This window comes from Triticum urartu, chromosome 5, assembly GCF_003073215.2.
Source record: "Triticum urartu cultivar G1812 chromosome 5, Tu2.1, whole genome shotgun sequence".
NCBI classification, from domain to species: domain Eukaryota; kingdom Viridiplantae; phylum Streptophyta; class Magnoliopsida; order Poales; family Poaceae; genus Triticum; species Triticum urartu.
The window spans coordinates 559,327,706-559,338,580 of record NC_053026.1 but is presented as its reverse complement, the minus strand read 5'-3'; the positions used below and the strand labels follow the sequence as shown (position 1 = coordinate 559,338,580).

Sequence of the window (10,875 nt, the reverse complement as noted above, 5' to 3'; positions counted from 1 at the left end):
CCATCTTGGGCGCCTTCCTCACGGCCTCGCGGGAGCAGTTCGCCGTCGTCGAGTTCTTCGCCCACTGGTCAGTCGCTCCCCTGCTTGATTCGCGTCCTTTTTTTTATTCCATATGTGGATTGCTTCGATTCGATTTGGTCTAAGATCAATCCTTTGCACGTACGCGCTTGATCCAGGTTGCTCCATGAGACGACCGTGTTCTTCAGCGTGGACCACCTGCAGCGCCTCGCGAGGCAGGGCCAGTGGGACGACGCCATCAAGTACGTCGTCCGCTTCATGCCCAAGGTCGACGCGATGCTCGGCGAGGAGGGGAGGCTCCTCTTCAGCTTCATCAATCTGCACAGAACCATCCACTCCATCCCAATGCCCCCTCCGGCGCCGTCAGGCGCACCCGCTTGCTCTCGGCCTTGCACCGCAACGTGAAGCTCAGGTGACTCGTATTTTTTTCCAACCGTGTTCCATTATTCTAAGGGGTTCTGCATGCAAGTACATCTGTACGTGTGAGCGTGTAGCATAGATAAAACTTCAGGTTTTGAACATCTCTTCCTCTGATACAGGGCCGCCATCGACTGGCAACTCGTGAGGAACAGGGCTGCGGAGATCGCCAAGGATTTGATCGCCAAGACCCCCGAGTTCAATGACCTGCTGCGGTTGCCCAACTGCCGGGATAAGCCACACAACATTCTTCCTATCCGATCCTGCAACAGGTATATATGCTCCTTCCTACTAGTAGTACTTAAATCCGAATCCCAGCGAGTATGCGATTGGTTTTCAGTTTTGCTGGACACATATGTGGATTCGGAACTGACTGGAACATGATGATTTTGTTAGCCCGCTGAAGAATTACCCAACACCTCCATACTCTGCCACACTATGTTGAGTTTTTTTAATCATGTGCGAGTTAATTGATACTACAGTAGTCTGTTTAGTCCTAGTTCTTTGCAGGACCTTGTTCTATTAGACTCAGCATAGAAGTATGCTATTCTTGCAGTGTCTATTCTGTCGAAAAATTGAAAACACTTTTCTTAATGCAATCTTTATATTTGACCATGAAAATACTTTGCTTGCTGTCAAAGATGGTGTGTATTGTACACACCCCTCTGTGACTTATGCACTTCACATGCATTTTCCCCATCACCCACAAACCGTAACATGCTAGTTGTATGTGCTACTGCAATTCTTGCACTTGATTTCAAATCGTTCTCTGCTCTGTGTGTGCACGTGTGTTAATGATGATTGGCTGGTCAGATGATGCTACAACAACATATTCCTGAGATTCTCTTTGAGGAATACAAAATCAAGGTTTTAAAGACTGATGGCCAGCGTGTCTAATGTTTGTTTTCTTCTATACACTTGCTCCTTCCAGTAGGCATTGCAAGTGATGTGTTCAAGTGTAGTCCTCTAGTCACATTTTTTAACCAGTACCATATGATTGTAGCATACTTCTAGTTTTAGTCATTTAACATCTTAATTTAGCTAGAATGATGAAGTAGTTGCTCTTGGAAGACGGTCTGAGCAAATGATGATTCATATGATTATTCTGGCGTTGCTATGTTTGATCTGGTGGTGCCAAAAAAAACTCATGCTTATGCTGAGCTTACTTTTAATATCATTTTATTCTGTGTGATGAGCTTAGTTTTGTACTGTAGCCACCTTCTTGTTTACTTTGTTGAATCCTGTCTTGTGTACTAATCATGAGCTACTAGCATTTGGCTTTTGTGTGCTAATTAAACCTGATAAGTATGTATACTTCTTTGAGATACAAAATCCACATTGCATGTTTATGTGCTAATTAAACCTGATAAGTATGTATACTTCTTTGAGATACAAATTCCACATTGCATGTTTATGAGGTTCAATTTCTACAGATGTTGCCAAATGAATGTGTCAACATGTCTCTCCTTAGGGGTTGTTTTAAACCGCAAATAATCCACTGTATCAATTTTTTGCTGTTCAAAGATTGAAATCCTGGTTCATTTTCAAAGATCGAAATGTTGTTGACCCTGTTCTTCTATGCTTAAATGGTAAAAATGTCGCATTTTGCTTGTTCTAACCATTTTTCTTGATAACTTGCAGATGCTGGCCTTCATTCATGTTTTGCCGTGAGGTCCAGGATGAACAAGTTGGGAGAAGCATTGGAGCTAGTTATACTATGATAGTTGTGTTACCTGATGTGAACATTTTTTTATTGTAAACTTGATGTGAAGCATATTTTTCTGTAATAATGTGTTACCAGGATGAACCATCCTTGTTGTGTTACCAGGATGAACAAGTTTGATTGTAATAATGTGCCAAGTTTGGCTCTTTCTGATTGTATTCGTGATGTGTACCATATTTTCCCTGATTAGTTGTGCTCTGTTTGAAGCATTTTGTTTTCTCTCTGTTCGGATTTAAATATTGTTATTTATTTACTGGAAAATTGAGATCTGAAGAATATAACAGTGACAACTGGGACCCACTTGTTAGAACCTGACAACTGGGTCCCATCTCACTAGTGGGCTCATCTTTTGGAAAAAATAAAATAAAAAAGGCCATGGCCTAGAAAATAAAAAGGCCGAATTCTTGGGCCAGGCCTATGTAGCTAATAAAAGCACAGGAAAAAAATATAGAAAGGCCGAATTGTTGGGCTAGGCCCATGTAAAACGCTGAATTGGACCGGGCTGATTCTTGTGCCACATCAGATTGCCACATCGGATGCCTACGTGGCCTGGGGAGGCTGCTAGTGACCAAAACGCCACAGTAGACATATTTTGGTCGTAAACGTCTACGACCATTCCAAAAGAAAGGTCGCTATAGTCAGTTTATGACCGCCAGCTTTTGACCTTATGTTTTTGGTCACAAAAAGGTTACAAATTGAAAACAGTGACCATTCAGTGACCAATAGTGCTGGTCACAAGTTGACATATTTCTTGTAGTGAAAGGGTCTTGCCGTGGCGCTTGCTGTCATCCCCGGCAAGGCTCTTGCCGGGGGCCTTGTGGTCCTCCTTGGCTGGGATCCCGCCAAGGATCATCATCTTCTAAAGGGTGTATCTGATCTTGAATGTCTTCTCAAAGATCTGCATGCCACCACGGGGATGTCTCCCGAATCCTTGCCCCATGGGGGCAGTGGACTCAAGGGTGACTCACTCTGTAGGTGTGGGGTGAGCTGGCACGGCAAGGGTCTTGTTGGGTTTGCTAAAACCGCCTCCCGGCAAGGATCTTGACGGGGGGGTCCGCTTCGTCCCCTTTGCTCTTTGTGGTCTTGGTCTTGGCGCCGTTTTGCTTCTCCTGAGCTTCGGCCTTACCTTGGCTCACCTCCCTTGCCTTGCTCAGTGTGGTGGTGCCCGTGGCTCAGACTGCCCGTGCACAGTTATAGGGGTACAAAAAGTGTACCCCTCTTTTTGTACACCGACACGAAGGTAGATGTAGAGGTAGCGTGCCGACCGCGATCACATCGACTTTAGAACCATTTCCCACGCGCATCGTCACATCGTCCTTCGCCAGTGTTCGCTTAATCCGTAGTCCCTGTTTCGAGTTGCAAATGTTAGCAACGGAACCAGTATCAAATACCCAGGTGCTACTGCGAGCTCTAGTAAGGTACACATCAATAACATGTATATCACATATACCTTTGTTCACCTTGCCATCCTTCTTATCCGCCAAATACTTGGGGCAGTTCCGCTTCCAGTGACTAGTCTACTTGCAGTAGAAGCACTCAGTTTCAGGCTTAGGTCCAGATTTGGGTTTCTTCTCCTGAGCAACAACTTGCTTGATGTTCTTCTTGAAGTTCCCCTTCTTCTTCCCTTTGCCCTTTTTCTTGAAACTAGTGGTCTTGTTGACCATTGAGGGAGTCCTGGATTAGGGGGTCTCCGGACAGCCGGACTATCTCCATTGGCCGGACTGTTAGACTATGAAGATACAAGATTCAAGACTTCGTCTCGTGTCCGGATGGGACTCTACTTGGCGTGGAAGGCAAGCTAGGCAGTACGGATATGGATATCTCCTCCTTTGTAACAGACCTTGTGTAACCCTAACCCACTCTGGTGTCTATATAAACCGAAGGGTTTTAGTCCGTAGGACAACAACCATAACATACAATCATACCATAGGCTAGCTTCTAGGGTTTGGCCTCTCCGATCTCGTGGTAGATCTACTCTTGTACTACCCATATCATCAATATTAATCAAGCAGGACGTAGGGTTTTACCTCAATCAAGAGGGCCCGAACCTGGGTAAAACATCGTGTCCCGTGCCTCCTGTTACCATCCGACCTAGACGCACAGTTCGGGACCCCCTACCCGAGATTCGCCGGTTTTGACACCGACATTGGTGCTTTCATTGAGAGTTCCTCTGTGTCGTCGCCGTTAGGCTTGATGGCTCCTACTGTCATCGATAGCGATGCGGTCCAGGGTGAGACTTTTCTCCCCGGACAGATCTTCGTATTCGGCGGCTTTGCACTGTAGGCTAATTCGCTTGGCCATCTGGAACAGATTGAAAGCTACGCCCCTGGCCATCAGGTCAGATTTGGAAGTTTGAACTACATGGCCGACATTCGCAGAGACTTGATCTTCGACGGATTCAAGCCACAGCCAGGCGCGCCGCACTGTCGCGATGGGTATGACCTAGCTCTGCCACCGAACAGTACCCCAGAGGCCACACCCGCATCAGCTCCGACCCTTAGCTCAGAGCCAACTGCGCCGATCGAGGACGGGTGGTTAGACACCGCCTCAGGGGCTGCAGTCTCAATGGCGATCGAGCCAAACACCAGCATGATCCTCTGCGCAGCCCGTGACTCCAAGGTGTCGGACTCTTTTTCTGACTCCGAACCATCCGCGCCCCTGCCAATCGAATCCGATTGGGCGCCGGTCATGGAATTCACCGCCGTGGATATCTTTCAGCACTCGCCCTTCGGCGACATTCTGAATTCACTAAGGTCTCTCTTTTTGTTAGGAGAGCCCTGGCCAGATTATGGCCAACATGATTGGGATACAGACGACAAAGAAATTCGACACCCACTTCGTAGCCACTATCGATGATTTAACCGACATGCTCGATTTCGACTCCGAAGACATCGACGATATGGACGACGATGTAGGAGACGAACATGAACCAGCACCTATAGGGCACTGGAAAGCCACCTCGTCATATGACATATACATGGTGGATACACCCAACGAAGGCAATTGTGACGAGATAGCGGAGGATGACCCCTCCAAGAAGCAACCCAAGCGCCGACGTCAGTGGCGCCGCTCTAAGTCCTGCCAAAGCAAAAGTGGTGATACCGGCACAGGAGATAATAACACTTCGGATAGTGCCGAAGACAACAACAATCCCCTCCAGCAAGATTTAGAGCAGGAGGATGAAGGAGCCAGCTCTCCTGAGAGGGCGCCAGACGAAGAGGAGGAGGATGATCACATGCCCCCCTCCGAAGACGAGGCAAGCCTCGGAGACGATGAATTCACCGTACCAGAGGATCATGTCAAACAAGAGCGCTTCTAGCGCCGGCTTATGGCCACGGCAAATAGCCTGAAGAAAAAGCAGCAGCAGCTTCAAGCTGATCAAGATCTGCTATCTGACAAATGGACTGAAGTCCTCGCGGCCGAGGAATATAAAATCGAGCGCCCCTCCAAGAGTTACCCAAGGTGCAGGTTACTACCCCGACTGGAGGAAGAAGCGTATGATATGGCTGATCGGCCACCTCGTGGCCGCGATAGAGAGGCATTCCAGCCAAAAGCTCAGCCTCCACCCCAACACCATTCAAAGGCATGGGGAGATACGCCAGACCTGCGAGACATATTGGAGGACAAGGCAAAGCATTCAAGATCGATCTACGGATCACGAGGGCGCACCACTCTGCGAGACGACAAACGTCACGCCGGATACAGTAAAAGCAAATCCGGCCGGGCCGAACACAGCGGGCAAGACCCATTCGAGCTGCGTCGCGATATAGCCCAATACAGAGGCGTCGCACACCCCTTATGCTTCACAGACGAAGTAATGGAACATCAATTCCCAGAAGGTTTCAAACCTGTAAATATTGAATCATACGACGGCACAACAGATCCCGCGGTATGGATTGAGGACTTCCTCCTCCACATCCACATGGCCCGCGGCGCTGACTTACATGCCATCAAATACCTCCCACTAAAGCTCAAGGGACCAGCGCGACATTGGCTTAACAGCTTGCCAGCGGACTCCATTAGCTGTTGGGAAGATCTGGAAGCCGCATTCCTCGACAACTTTTAGGGCACTTATGTGCGACCACCAGATGCCGATGACTTGAGCCACATAATTCAGCAGCCAGAAGAGTCGGCCAGGCAATTCTGGACTCGGTTCCTTACAAAGAAAAATCAAATCGTCACTGTCCGGATGCGGAGGCCTTAGCAGCTTTCAAGCACAACATCCGAGACGAGTGGCTAGCCCGGCACCTTGGTCAGGAAAAGCCGAAATCTATGGCAGCTCTCACGACGCTCATGACCCGCTTTTGTGCAGGAGAAGACAGCTGACTGGCTCGCAGTAATAACATATCAAAGAACCATGGTACCTCAGATACCAAGGACGGCAATAGCAGGTCACGTCGCAACAAGCATAAGCGCCACATTAACAGCGAAAATACTGATGATACGACAGTAAATGCCGGATTCAAAGGCTCTAAACCCGGTCAGCAGAAAAATCCATTCCAACAAAGTACGTTGGGTCCATCCAGCTTGGACCGTATACTCGATCGCTCGTGTCAAATACACGACACCCCAGACAAGCCAGCCAATCACAAAAACAGGGATTGTTGGGTGTTCAAGCAGGCCGGCAAGTTAATTGCCGAAAACAAGGACAAGGGGCCGCATAGCGATGACGAGGAGGAGCCCCGGCAGCCGCACACTGGAGGACAGAAGAGGTTTCCCCCGCAAGTGCGGACGGTGAACATGATATACGCAAACCACATCCCCAAGAGGGAGCGGAAGCGTGCGCTCAGGGACGTATATGCGCTAGAGCCAGTCGCCCCAAAATTCAACCCTTGGTCCTCCTGTCCGATCACCTTCGATCGCAGGGACCATCCCACTAGTATCCGTCATGGTGGATTCGCTGCACTGGTCCTAGACCCAATCATTGACGGATTTCACCTCACTCGAGTCCTTATGGACGGCGGCAGCAGCCTGAACCTGCTTTATCAGGACACAGTGCGCAAAATGGGTATAGACCCCTCAAGGATCAAACCCACGAAAACGACCTTTAAGGGCGTCATTCCAGGTGTAGAGGCCCATTGCACAGGCTCAATTACACTGGAAGTGGTCTTCGGATCCCCGGATAATTTCCGAAGCGAAGAGTTAATCTTCGATATAGTCCCATTCCGCAGTGGTTATCACGCGCTGCTCGGGCGAACCGCATTCTCTAGATTCAATGCGGTACCGCATTATGCATACCTCAAGCTCAAGATGCCAGGACCTCGCGGAGTTATTACAGTCAATGGAAACACAGAGCGCTCTCTTCGAATAGAGGAGCACATCGCGGCACTCGCAGCAGAAGCGCAAAGCAGCCTCTTAAGGCAATCAACCAGTTCGGCGCTTCAAAGCCCGGACACCTTCAAGCGTGCTCAGGGCAATCGGCAAATTGACCGCCTGGCGCGATCTCAGCTCGCATAGCAATACGGCGGCCACCCCAATCCCAGCCCAACACCTTTATTCGTGCCGCGCGTACATAATTACGCATTAAAAATACCATGGGCATAGGTGGGGAGGGGGGCACAACTGCTGCACGCCCCAAAACGCGGCCTAAACCGCACTAGGGGCTTCCCATTTGGTTATTTTTCTTTTTCTTTCAGGACCTTAATCTCTGGAAACACTGTCCGACAGCACTATTGCCGAACACATGATGCAACAACCAAGGAGGAAGACAGCTACGTCATACCATGGAATTCCCAGGTTGATTATAGTAACGAGTGAAATATTCAGTTCCTCAGCTTGCCCTTGGAAGGGAGATAGTCCTACTCTTTGCTTATCGCACTATCTGTATCACTCTGCTTTAACGCAATTTTTCAATAAACAATGCATGACAATACGACTATTATTGCATTCTTGTTGTATATATATATATATATATCTATGTGTTCATTAATGATGCCTTGCAACCGTACACTATGGTACGACCAATACACCAGGGGCTTACGTACCCCACAATGCAGTGTGAAAAGTCCGAACACTTTCACAAGTGCGGCACCCCAAGCTTATAGCATTATATGCATCAGCTCCGAATCATGTCTTTGGTCAAATGTTGGGTTTGCCTGGCTCCTATGTTTTGGTACCTTACGTTCCGCTCTATCGTCTAAGGTAGCGCTAGGAGAACTACTGCGATTGTGCCTCAGTTCTGCTGGGTTTAGCACCTCAGTAGAGAAAGCTAAAACTGACTGTCATGATAAGGCGAGAGACTGGTCGCTGTTCAGCGAGGTTTTTTGAGTCCCTAAAGACTTATGCCGCTTAGGGTGAGGGGCCGGCCCTGTCCGGCTTACAGGCGTGTATCGCGCCCCGAATTCGGCCTTCCAAATACCAGGGGCTTCGCCGAAATTTAAAATTATAGAATTCTATTGCTAAGTGAGAGTGATAAAGCATTATTAGTTAGGTTGCCTTGTTCGTTGTGCTGAGCACCTCCCTCGAAGGACCCAAATATGGGAACAAGAGTGCTCAGGTTTATCCCGAACACCCCAGCACTCGTGGCATGGGGGCAGAAGCCGAGGACTAGCCATCTCTCAGATTGGATAAACAGCCAAACATAAGGTAATATTTTAAATTCAAACAAGCGTTGCATAGCGCATATGAAACAAGTTTTCATACATACAGGATAAAACGAGCAAGTCTCATTCAAATATTACATCTTTCGAACACTCGTCCGCGATGAGACGGGCGCCCGGCAGAACACCCTCGTAGTACATCTCGGGGTGGCGGTGCTCCTTGCCCTCTGGCGGCCCCTCCTTGATCAGCTTCACGGCATCTAGCTTGACCCACTGCAATTTCACACGGGCGAAAGCCCGGCGTGCACCTTCAATGCAGACAGATCGCTTGACGACCTCCAGCCATGGGCAGGCATCAACGAGCCGCCTCACCAGTCCAAAGAAGCTATTCGGAAGGGCGTCGCCAGGCCACAACCGGACTATAAAGCTCTTCATGGCCTGATCGGCCGCCTTATGTAGCTCGACCATCTGCTTCAGCTGGTCACTCATTGGCACCAGATGTTCGGCCTCAGCATACTGAGACCAGAACAGCTTCTCCGTCGAGCTTCTATCCTCGGCCTGGTAAAATTGTGCGGCATCGGACACACTGCGGGGCAAATCTGTGAATGCTCGTGAAGAGCTCCGGATCCGGGTAAGTAATCGGTAATTTACTTTTACATGCTTGCTTTCCATATAGAAAGCCTTACCCGCCGCTATCTTCTTCATCGCGTCGATCTCTTGGAGGGCCTTTTGGGCTTCGGCCTTGGCACCTTTTAAACTCTCGAGGGCCGCGACAAGCTCAGACTCCCGCGTCTTGGAGTCAAGCTCCAACGCCTCATGCTTCGCCACAAGAGCCTGGAGCTCTTCCTGCACCTCGCCCACTCGAGCCTCATGCTTCTCTCGCTCGGTGCACTCCTTGGCCGCTGTATCTTCGGCCTTGGTCAGCACTTGCTTCAGGGTCGCCACCTCGGTCGTGGCCCCTGGCAAACATACAATGATCCTGTCATTTTGCAATCGCGTCCTTTTTTATACATACATATCTATAGACGGGGTATTACTTACCCTTGTTCTCCTCGAGCTGCCTCTTGGCAAGGCCAAGCTCTTTCTTGGTCCCCTCGAGGTCCTGCTTTAGTATGGCGACGTCCGCAGTCAGTGTGGCGGACGCCAGCAGCGAAGCCTGCATATGCATATTGACATGATTATTTTAGACTCCTGCGATATCATTTGATCCTCTGTTCGGCTTTTCTTTGTGAACACCGAACAAAGCATCAGGGGCTACTGTCTATGCGGTAATATTTCTACTACATTTTAAAACACTTACCTCAAAGCCTGTTAGAAGGCTGGCACAGGCTTCAGTCAATCCGCTCTTGGAGGACTGAACCTTCTGGATCACCGCACTCATGATAGTGTGGTGCTCCTCGTCGATGGAAGCGCTGCGAAGCGCTTCCAGCAGATTGTCCGGTGCCTCTGGATGGACAGAGGTCACTGGCACAGGCGTCTTGCCCCTCTTAGAAGGAGGCCGCCTGCCCGAGCCAGGAACCGCTGGAGGGTCTGGCACAGTGTTCGGCTGAGGGCCGAACTCGGAGCTCTCGAGGGCCCCGTCCCCGTGGCTCCCGGAGTCCGGAAGGTTGCCTTGAGGCGCCTCTAGGACTGTCTCCCCTCGATCCGGTGCCTCTTGAGACAACACCTTGGCGTCGTCGGCAGGATGAGGGGAGGTGGCGGTCGGGACTGGATCGCTATCCATTTCTGACAAGCCCAAGGAGCCGTCCGATGATACATCGATACTGGCTCGTGGCGGCCTACATAATTGCGTTCGGCATTAGGGAAAGCAGTGTGGCAAAGGAATCCTAGGAGTTACTCTGGTATCCGAATACTTACGATCTCCCCAGGGGCTTGAGCCTGGGCAACCACTCGCCTACGCGTTCGTCGGCGGCGGTGGAACTGTCCGGAAGGAGAGTCCTTCCCTTCTTGGACCCTTCGGCCTCCCTGGTTGGGGCGGCCTTCCTTTTCTTGTCTCCCCTAGTCGGTGGGGGAGCATATTCTTCTTCCTCTTCCTTGTCTTTAGGGGAAGAGTGCGCCGCAGAGTCATCGGACGGTGAGTCCGACGACGCCTGGCGCCGGGAACTCTTTCAGGTTCCCTTGGCCTTCTTGGTCTTCTCCGGCACCTTATAAGGGGCCGAAGTCAGCATCTTCGCCAGA

The 10,875-nt window shown here is 49.9% G+C and overlaps 1 non-coding gene across 1 annotated transcript; it reads left to right on the top strand.

Annotated features, from left to right (window-relative positions):
• The first annotated feature begins 1,242 nt into the window (after positions 1–1,242).
• Positions 1,243–1,322, top strand: LOC125511717. The gene has a single exon (XR_007285075.1). It is a non-coding gene; the product is annotated as a small nucleolar RNA SNORD36 (small nucleolar RNA).
• The last annotated feature ends 9,553 nt before the right edge of the window (positions 1,323–10,875 follow it).